The sequence below is a fragment of the Sarcophilus harrisii genome, chromosome 4, assembly GCF_902635505.1.
Source record: "Sarcophilus harrisii chromosome 4, mSarHar1.11, whole genome shotgun sequence".
In the NCBI taxonomy this organism is placed as follows: Eukaryota; Metazoa; Chordata; class Mammalia; order Dasyuromorphia; family Dasyuridae; genus Sarcophilus; species Sarcophilus harrisii.
The window spans coordinates 101,327,045-101,337,560 of NC_045429.1; the positions used below are offsets into that span (position 1 = coordinate 101,327,045).

The 10,516-nt window shown below is 39.5% G+C and overlaps 1 protein-coding gene across 3 annotated transcripts in view; it reads right to left on the minus strand.

Annotated features, from left to right (window-relative positions):
- Window positions 1-9,864, minus strand: part of PIGR (polymeric immunoglobulin receptor) — a 28,348-nt gene extending 18,484 nt beyond the window's left edge. The window contains exons 1-2 of one of the 3 annotated variants that reach the window (XM_012547831.3): window positions 9,710-9,864; window positions 543-579 (exon numbers count right to left, since the gene is read on the minus strand). The gene's annotated coding sequence lies outside the window, so the exon portion shown is untranslated. The remainder of the gene's footprint in view (window positions 1-542; window positions 580-9,709) is intronic. The other 2 variants (XM_012547832.3, XM_012547830.3) reach the window with 2 other exon arrangements.
- Window positions 9,865-10,516: the final 652 nt, after the last annotated feature.

Sequence of the window (10,516 nt, forward strand, 5' to 3'; positions counted from 1 at the left end):
TGTCTTCTGTCTTCCTAACTCTGGCAAAGGCATGATATGATGGAAAGAGTGTAGGTTCTGAGGCAAGGAATCTGGGTTCAAATCTTACTTTTGTCACTCAACTGCTTTGGATGAATCACTTAATTTCTTGGAATATCTTGTGAGTAAAATATAGAAATAGGACTACATGGCCCTAAGAAAAACACCTTAAGTGTTTTGAGGGTAAAAACTGTGTCTTATGTTCTTCTTAGGTCTCCAAAGTGTGTAGTCCAATGCTGAGCACCTTATAGAAGTAAACGACTTGTTTTTCTAAAAGTCCGCTAGGAATACAAAAATAACTAAAGCATAGAATCAAATAGGTGATGAGATTGATTAATCTTGGCTAAACCAATCTTTAGACAATAGATATATCAGCCATCACTTGGCTGGTGATCAAAGCTTTCTCAATCTGGTAAGAAAATGCTGAGCTGGTCCTCTGAAGGTCCATTTTGAAATACCCCAGGGTCACACATGCACTACCATTATCCAAGTAGAAATTTGGTAGAAGACAATAAACAGTTTACCTTTATATATCACGTTAAGACTTACAAATCAACAACCCTGTAAGATAAAGCAAGAATCATTACCTCCATTTTACAGGAAAGGAAACAGATTCAGAGATTAAATGGTTTATTCAGGATCCCACCACTAGGAAGTGCTAGTTCCTATCTGTTGACCGTTAACTCATTTTAAAGAGAAAAAAATCGCGACCCAGAGGCTTTCAGTAATTTACTGAAAGTAAGAGCCAACATGAAGCTAGGAAAAGAAACTATAAGATGGAATTTAATGTGGATGCTGCCATAGGCTTATTTATTGAAGCAACATGAAGAGAAGGGAATAGCAGCACATCGTAGGGGCTATATAAACACTATGTTCTTTCTCTTTTCATTTGATCCTCATATTTTCTCTTAAAAATAGATTCTTGTATTCTCCTTATTTTGCATTTGAAGAAACTGAGGCAGAGATTAAGTGACTTGTCTAAAGTCACACAGCTAGTGTTTGAAATCAAACATAAACTTAGCTCATCCTGACTCCACATCTAGCATTTTAACCACTAAGCTATTTCCTCCAGCCATGGTATAATGGATTTTGAATGAGAGGAGCCGTATTTAAATACCAGATCTGAAGTGATTTTACATCCCTGGGCCTTAATCTGTAAAATGATTGACTTAGATAACCTCCAATTAGGGTCTGTCTCTTCCTGTTCTATATCTATGAGCTTCTCCTTCATAGATGGTTCAAGGACCAGATACATGAGACTAGAAACCCATTACTACATTGGCGGGGTGAAGAAGGGAGAAAGAGAGTGGAGAATAAGAATTCAAGCCCATTGAAAGTCCCCTCCTCTTCCTTTAGCTTCTGATCCCAATCCAGAGGAGTAAGGAAGGACTTTTCTCATGGGACTTTGCTTGGATTTGCATTGGAAACTAGTTTGTTAAGGAAAAAAATGTTGGGGGAAAAATTGAGTTGTGAAGGAGGAAGAAGATCTGACTTACCTTCAGTTTTGGGTGTCCTATAAAGATAAAGAGGTTGCCAATTTATTAGTAAGAATGGGAGAGGAAGGGAGGACCCAAAACCAGAGGTAAACAGTCCCTTTGGCATTGTCTACTGGCTTTTTCTTTAATATGAGAAGCCTTTCCCAGTCCTCTTAAAGGCTAAGCCTGGCTACCAATAAATAGAATTGTTCCTAATCTTAATTTTTTTTCTTTTGGGGATTTCCCATCAAGGAAGCATTTTATTTCCTTGTTAAGATAAAGAACTTCTTTTTCTTGAAAAGGAGAGGAAAAACAAATGGGGTTGTGGAATGGCTCTTTTGGACACTTATTGCACCAGTTAATTGGTCCCAAACTCTTTGCACTAGGGCAATGATTAACTCATTGACTTGAAGAGCTAGGAAAATATACCTACAAAACAAGGGAGAGGTAGGTGGAGTGAGATTTACCCAATACTGGGGATTCTGGGAATGAGACTATTTTTTTTATCTAGAAGAACCGGGACAGGTCTAGCTGATTCCCCTTTCTCTATCTGATGGAACATAGCATTTTCCCCTGCCTAGTTTGGAGATCAGACACCTACTAGGGAAAATGGTTTTGGTGAAGAGTTGGGAGAGGGAGAGCTGATTACAGAACAGCTCATTGAAGGCATCATTGTAGTTGAAGGGTGAACCAGAATGCTTTATAGATTATAAACCTGATATGATTTTCCCCATGTTCTCCACATTTTAAATTATTCTTCTAATATTCCAATAAGACAGTGATTGGAGTACTGAACAATTATTGTGGGATAGGAGCAGAGAGAGGACTGGGTCACAGAGGTTCAGTAGCTCTCCTGGGCTTATACAGTTTGGATCTATCAAATCAACAAGTATTTATTAAGTGCTTATAATGTGCACAAAGTATTGAGGTAATTCTGTGTGTTTTGGGGCTTACACATTATATTTTGCTGGTGACAGGGAGCTTGATGCAAATATCTTGTCTCCTCTGATAGAATGTATGATCCTTAAGGACAGGGACTATGAACCCCTGTCCCCTAGAACAGTACCTGTCACCTTGGAGGCTTCTAATAAATAAGTGTATATTGATTGACTTAATAGCTGGAAGGACAAGTGAGTTGAAAACTCAGCAAAGATTGTTGACTTAAAACAAACATTCCTCTTAATTGGTGGACAAAAGACAGGTTCTGTTCTGTAGCCAGAAGTCTCAGACTCTGTGAGTTTAAGGAGCCATTTTTAGATTCCATATTCATGGTCTGACAAAAGCTTTTTTATTCATTTGTGGATAGCAAGGAAGGTTGAAATCAGGAATGAGCTACAATCTGGATTCAGTAGTCTCTGCACCTATGAGTGGCATGAGGGAGATTAAGGAAATTTGTGTACGAGTCTATAAAGTCCTGTTTCTGGAATCTCAATAGGTTTTCAGGAAATAGAGTATAATGGGGGGAGGAGGGAGGTAAGGTCAGATGAGAACACCTCCTTAGTGAGCTGGAACCAGACCTGCCACTACTGTCACAGGAACAAAAAACTAGCCTTTGGGTGACCTTCTCCTGCACAGGAATCAAAGGAGCCCCTTGGATTTCCATATAAATTTTTTTTTTAAATACAAAGACCTAAAAGCATATCCCTTGAATGTGGTCAAGCTGGGACTCAAACTTGGGTCTTTTGATAAAAAAATAGCACTTTTCTACTATGCCTACTGTGTGATCCTGGCAATTCCCTTGACTTCTTGGTGGCCCTATATTACGCTTTAAGAATTTAAGTGACAACTGAGATGGTGATCTGTATTGCTAGTGAAAGTTTCTACCTTAGATCTTCTTTTCCATACCTCCAGAGAAAAGAGAAAGAAAGGAAAGGTAATAAACATTTTTATTGCACCAACTTGGGTTGTGCTTTACACTAAGCTAAGTGCTTTACAAATATTATCTTATTTGTTTCTTCAAGGTAAGTACTGTGATACCATCCCATTTTATAGAGAAGAAACTGAGATAAACAGGTTAAGTGATTTGCCAGAGGTCATAAAGCTAGTAAATATTTGAGACTGGACTTAAATTCAGATCTTCCTGACTCCAGGCCTGGACTTTTACCTACAACTGTGCCACCAACTTGTTTTAGTATGTAAAATTACATTACTATATGATTTTATATATATGTGTGTGTGTGTGTGTGTGTGTGTGTGTGTGTGTATATATATAATTTAGATGTGTGGATATATTTATATATACATATAAGGGTAGCTAGAAGAATCAGTAGATAGAATGATGAGTCTACATTCAGGAAGATTCCTCTTCCCAAGTTCAAATCTGGCCTCATACACTTACAAGTTGTGTGACTCTGGGCAAGTCTCAGTTTCACCCTGTTTGCCTCAGTTTTCTCATCAGTAAAATGAGCTGGAGAAGGAAATGGCAAACTACAAAACCCTAAATGGGGTCACAAAAAATTGGATATGATTGAAATGACTGAACAAACAACAAACTATGTATGTGTGTGTATATATGTGCATACATATATGTTTGTGTGTATATATACATACACATATAAATGTGTGTACAATAAACTATGTATGTGTGCCTATATGTACACACATATAAGTTTATGTGAATATATGCATGTACGTGTGTGTATCAGAGACAGAGAGCATTCTCTTTGAGAGCAGAGTTTGTTGAATCTTCTTATGTATACCCCTAATACCTACCTCAATGCTGACTACAGTAGTTGCTTAATAAATGCTTATTGATGAATTGATTATATATAAAGTACTTTATGGTTGCAAAGTATTTTATCTACTTGGACTCATTTCTATTTACACATTTTGTCCCAGGAGGGCACAGCGTAGAAAAATTGCGAATCTGAGTTGAATTTCAATATGGAATTTAAACTGTCTGAGTCCCAGCCCCAGAGGAAGAATCAGCTCCTCCTGGCCCTTCTTTACATGATAGCTCTTAGAAAACCAGCTGAGAATAGCAGAAGGGACGTTGGAGAAGGTCTAGCCCAATGGTTTCATTTTTTAGATGCTTAAGCTGCTTTATCAAGGATGGAAAATGGCTTATAGACAGTCAAACAGCAATTTAATGGCCGCACCAGGTCCAAGCCACCCTTCCTCTTGGCTAATATGAACTTTTAAAGTAGTTAGGAGTATGTTTGTGGTTGCAGGGCTCATAGATTTGGTCATGAATATTGGCCTCCAAAGCATAAGTCCAATTTTCCCTCTTCCCTGTTAGATACTGAAAGAGGAACAAAAGGCTATTTTTTGCAGAATCTGCCTCCACCCCACAAGGATTAAATGCCTCTGCTTTGCCAATCCTGGCTTTGATCAGGGTAAGCTGAAGAAGAAAGCAAGAATCATGTGTATTTAGGGAAAGTTAGGAGGAAAGTCAGAGATTAGGAAGAGGATGAATCACGAGTTATAGATAGGAGACACCACAGAATCTCATTCTTTAATTTCTAAAATTACTATTACTGTTTATACTCATATCCTCATTGCCTAATACAGGAGGAAGGAAGAAAAAAAACAATTATGTAGCACCTACTATTTGTCAGGCACTGTATTAAGAGCTTTGCAAATATTATCTCATTGATAGTTGCAATAATCTTGGCATATAAATGCAATTATAATCCTCATTTTATAGTTGAGGAAACTGAAGCAGACAGAAGCTAGATGATGTGTCCAGAGTCACCCAGCTGGATTTGAAAGCAGATCTTCCTGATTCAAGGCTCAGCGTTTAACCTGATGTGCTGTCTACAAGTTTAAAAAATGCTTGTTGACTCTTTGGTTTATACAGATGAAGAGATTACAGTCCACAAAAGTAATTTGCCAAAAGTCATTCAAGTAGCAATGTGTTAAAAAGTGTGCTAGATTGGGAGTCAGAAGACCTGGCTTGATAATTCTTCTAATCTCTCTAGATCCCAATCTAGGTCTAGACTTAAAATCTCAACAACCTCTAAGGTCTTCTCAGTTCTAGTATTTAAATTTGAGTAGCAAAAGGAGACTAGAACTAGGCCTATTATTTATTAGTCTAAAGATCACTCTTCTTTACTCCACCTGCTTTTCATGGGAGATAAAGTATGATCAGTGACTTAAAGTCATGAATGATATCTTTATCTAATTTGGAAGCCACCCAAAGCTAGGGGGGATAATTAACATAATGGATGACAAAGTCAGGTTCTGAAAAGATATTGACAGGCTAGAGAATGGATTGAATTGAATAAGATGAAATTTAAAAGGAACAAATGTAAGATCTTTCATTTGAGTTTTTTTTTTTTTTAAATCAACTTCACATGTCCAGGACAGCGGAGGCCTTAAACAGCAGTGGTTCTGAAAAAGTTGTGAGGGTTTTAATGGATTTCAAGCTCAATAGGAATCAATGATAGCTAATTTGTTCTTGTGCTGAATTCAGAGAGGTATCATTTTCAGTAATAAGGAGGTAATTGCCACATAGTGGCACATTGTAAATCATAGATTTACTTATCTGTAATATTTTGTTCAACTTTGGGTTCTATAATTTAAGATGGACATTTATAAACTGGAGGGAATACAGAAGCGTCTACTGAGATTGAAAAGCCTTGAAAGGAATTGGTGGTTCTTATCTCAGAGGAAAGTTCATGGGGCACATAATAGCTGTCAAAGTAGCTGAAGGACTGGCATATGGAAAAGAAATTAGTTTTATTTTGGCTCTAGAAGCTATAATCAGGAGCAATCAGTGGAAGTGGCAAAGATTCAAATTTAGGCTTGACATCTAGAAAAACTCCCAAGTAATTAGAGCTATGGGCTATATCTAGAGAGAACAGATTCCTCTCCTTGGAAATCTGGAGCAATCGCTGGATGGCTCCATGTTGGGTATGTCATGTTAGAAATTCTTTTCTATGTGAATTGGATTAGGTAAAGGGTAAAGTCCTTTCTACCTCACAAATATCATGCTTCTAATTTAGAGAAAATTTCGTTTGAGAAGTTAGAAAGACTTGGCATTCCGCTCCTTCAGATCAACACCCCAGGAAGAATGACATTAGGGGGTTGCTACTATGATACTTTGATTTGATTTACTACTACTCTAAGCATTCATAAGCAGTGCAATGATCAGAGTTATAACTAGGGATTCACATGGAACAATTTCACTTAAATATGGATTGGAAGGTAGTCATCTGAAATCCAAGGCTGTGGGAGCCCACCTTAGCTAGAACACTCTTATATCACTATTACAGAGACATGGCATATGTTCCCAAGTTCAGAAGCTACATAATACATCTCTTCTCAGGGTGCTCTTATGACAGAAGATGGGGTAGCCCATTCCCCTAGAAAACTGGATTCAGATTTCCATGACACAGCTAGCAACCCTTGACTCTTAATCCTTGACCTTAGGGTCAAGAAGGTAGCAGTGGCTACAATGGTAGGAAAAGGCAGGCCCTGGAAGTTTTGAGACAGCAACAGGACCATCCACAAAGGCATAAGAACAATTGATCAGGGGACCAGCAAGGGGAGGAAATGCCCCTCTCAAATAGGGGTACCCTAGAGACAATCCCCAATTATTCCACCCTAGTTTTACTTTTACTAAAGGGAGACCTTAGTAGAGCAACCTTTCCTTAATGGCAGTGATACAGAGATTCAGCCTCCCTCTACCCTTAAGAGGAACCTGGTATAGTGGAAAAAGTAGATCTGCCATTAAATAGTTCAAAGTGCTAATGTGAACAGCTGGTTCAGCACCTAACTTAAAACAGATAAGGCATTATTATCATTGTTTCTTTTCACATGGATATTGAGTGACACAGTCTAGTTCGCACTCAGCTAGTTGTGTGTGTGTGTGTGTGTGTGTGTGTGTGTGTGTGGTGAGGTTTAGGGGGCAAATATTAGATCCTGGATTTTTTGTCACTACTCTTTCTACTGTACTTTATTTCCAGAGAAGAGGAGATGAAGGGAAAAGGAAGATAAAGAGGAGGAGGGAGGAGAGAACTTTAAGTCATATTTGACCTAAACTTCCCCCATTCCTCCCTCCTTCCCCAACCTGTGTCTCTAAATATGGCCACGTGAAGTGGAGAGAACCCAGAACTTCCCTTGTCAAGGGAGAAAGGTGACCTTTAAATTGAGGTCTGTGTAAACTGAGGTCTGAGCAAGTCAGACCAAACTAGAAACAGTTGCGGCTCAGGAAATCCAACAAAAACAAAAACAGGACCTTTGGGAGCAAAAGGGACTGGCCACATCCAAGCCAACCTGGAAATTGAGACCTCTTTCCCTCCTCTTCTTTCTCCCTGGCTCCATTTTTTTTACTTTCTGGAACCTCAGAACTGTTGGGATGTGAATCCTTCGATCCAGTTCACCTTCTTCCTTCTCCCTTGCTCACCATGAGACAGACAGAGACAGACCCGAAACCCCAGGTTGGGTTGGCTTCTGCTGATCCCCCTTCCTACTTAGTGTCTTGCTTCTTTGCATGTGGTGGCAGCAGTAGGGTTGAATGTGGCCAGTCTTTCATTCTCCCTGTGACCCCAAGGAGAACCATGTGTGGTATGGAATTTGCCCTCTGGGTCCTCTGGTGGGGAAAGGTATGATACAGTCAGTAATTTCAATTTAATTCAATTCAACACACTTTTAAAAAAAAAAAGATTTACAGGGAGTCAAAGACCAACAATAATCCAGTTTCTTGTCTTCAAGGACCTGCCCTCTCTGAGAAGCAAGCAGTAAATGCTACCTTCTTCTACAAAGGGGGTGTCTGACCCTCAGAAAAGATTTAAAAAAAAAACTTAAAGTTATAAAGCCCAGAAACCCAATAGGCCCTCAAATGGTCTAGAAATGCTAATGGTCAATTAGAAAATAGTACTGCTTCTCCTCACAGTGTGAAAAGTTCCTGAGCGAGTTACTCTCCAAACTTGAATTTTTCCATCCATAAGGGAGTGGCCAAGAATACTTCCATGATCAAAGATCCTAATTAGAAGGGACTTCAGAGATCATCTAGTTCAAGCTTCTCATTTACAAATAGAGAAACTGAGGCCTCAGAAGGTAAAAACATTTAGCCAAAGACGCACAAATAGCAAGTACCAGAGGCCAGATATGAAGAAGCCATATCCTCTGACTAAGAGCACTCATCCCAGCGGACCCCTCTGTAAGAGCTGAAATGCTTCAAAGTATCACAGCTAAGATACTATTCTCTCATTTGATCCTCATACTTGGTGTGCCTGTTCCCTCCATTTTGAAAATGATGAAAGGGGCTCAGATGGATTAAGATATTTTCCCAATATCACCTACCTAGTAAGCTTAAATCCAGCCTCAGATACTAGCTGTGTGACCTTAGGCAAGTCGTCTAATTCTATTTTGCCTTAATTTCCTTGTCTGTAAAATGACCTGGAGAAAGAAATGGCAAAACACTTCAATTTCTGTGCCAAGAAATCCCCAAATGGGATCCTGAAGAATCAGACATGATTGAGAAAGGATTGGATAACAATAATAACAGTAAACTGGAATTTGAAGTCAGCTCTTTAGAATCCAAAATGAGTGTTCTTCCCACTTCACTTTATCTCCATGTGATGATAACATATTCACCTTAAGCTTTAAGCTTAAAAAAGCCCTCAGTTAATGTTTGATAGTAACAACAAGGTGAGGTAGGTGGGGTGAATATTATTATTCCCATTTTACAGATAAAGAAACCAAGACTTAGAGGAATAAAGCAGCTGTTAAATTGCAGCATGGAGACTTGAACCCAGGTCTTTTGACTTCAAAACTCCTATTACCGATTCTTTTTATTACAACAAAATGCTTGTGTCCTGGTGGTTATAAGAAATTATGGAACAAGATTGGGCTTCTAATTGAATGGAATATCATGGAGGCAGAAAAGATTGGGGAATAGTATACAAGACACGGGGGTTTGGGAGAAAGAACAAAAGTATGTCACAAGCTAATCTTAATAACTACCAAAATCAAATACTAGCAGAGGAGTACTGAGCACCCATCTGCCCTGCTATCCTGCTATTCTTCTCCTCCAGGATAGAGGATTGGGGTAGCAGTGAGAAGGCTGATCATCGGACTCACTGACCCTCCCTCCCATATTTTTACCCCCTGGACTATCCTCACACAGCCCCATCCCATTCCCACTCTTTGGGAATTGACACTGCCCCAGTCCCTTCCACCAGACCTGTCAATCTCTCAGCCCCCTATCTCTGAACATCCTGGTCTAGCTGGTGCCCTCTTCTAGTGGACCCCAAAGAAATGAAACTCACTCTTGACTCTTCTCTTCTCTGTTCATACCTTCAGGGATCCTGCCCTGTTACCATTCCAGCTTCCTGAACTCCGAAGGTGTTGTCCCTGCCTCCTCTGGAGGCTGCCAGCAGGGCACTGGATGCTGCCAAAACTGAAACTGTATGAAGTCTGGACCTACACCTGTCTTGGGTTCTTAAAGAGACACTCTCCCATGGCTACACTGGCCAAATGAGGGCACGTGACTCCTACCAATTCCCATGGGTCTTTTTCCTGTTGGCTTCTCCAACTGGTCCTATCAGTTGACTCTGTCTAAACTTTGGGGAAGCCCTATTAACTGGGAATCAGATTAACTGTGAGTTATATCGGTAGGGTTGCCCACATACAAGCAGAGAACCAAACTAACTGCTGGATTGCTTAAAAATGAAAAAGATTACAGTAATGAGTATTTTTGCAAAGCACTTTTCTCACAAGAATCCTATAAGGTGAGTAATAGAAACATTATTATCTCTATTTTACAGAAAGCAAAACTGAGGTTTAGATTATATGACTTGCCCAATGTCACCCAGCTGGTAATAATTGATGGTAATTCATATTTCCACATCTTTTGCAAAATGGAAAGCCCTCTCCTCATGACAGCCTTATAGAGAAGCATTGCAAGCAGAATCAAAGCATCAGAGCTGAAAGGGACCCTCCAGTTCATATGCTCTGACACCCTCTTTTTTGTCGATAATGAATGTGAAACACAGAGAAAGGAATTGGCTTTTGGAAGGTCACGTAGATGACCGAGAGAACAAAGACTCAAGCATAGAGTCCTGACTACCTTTGTA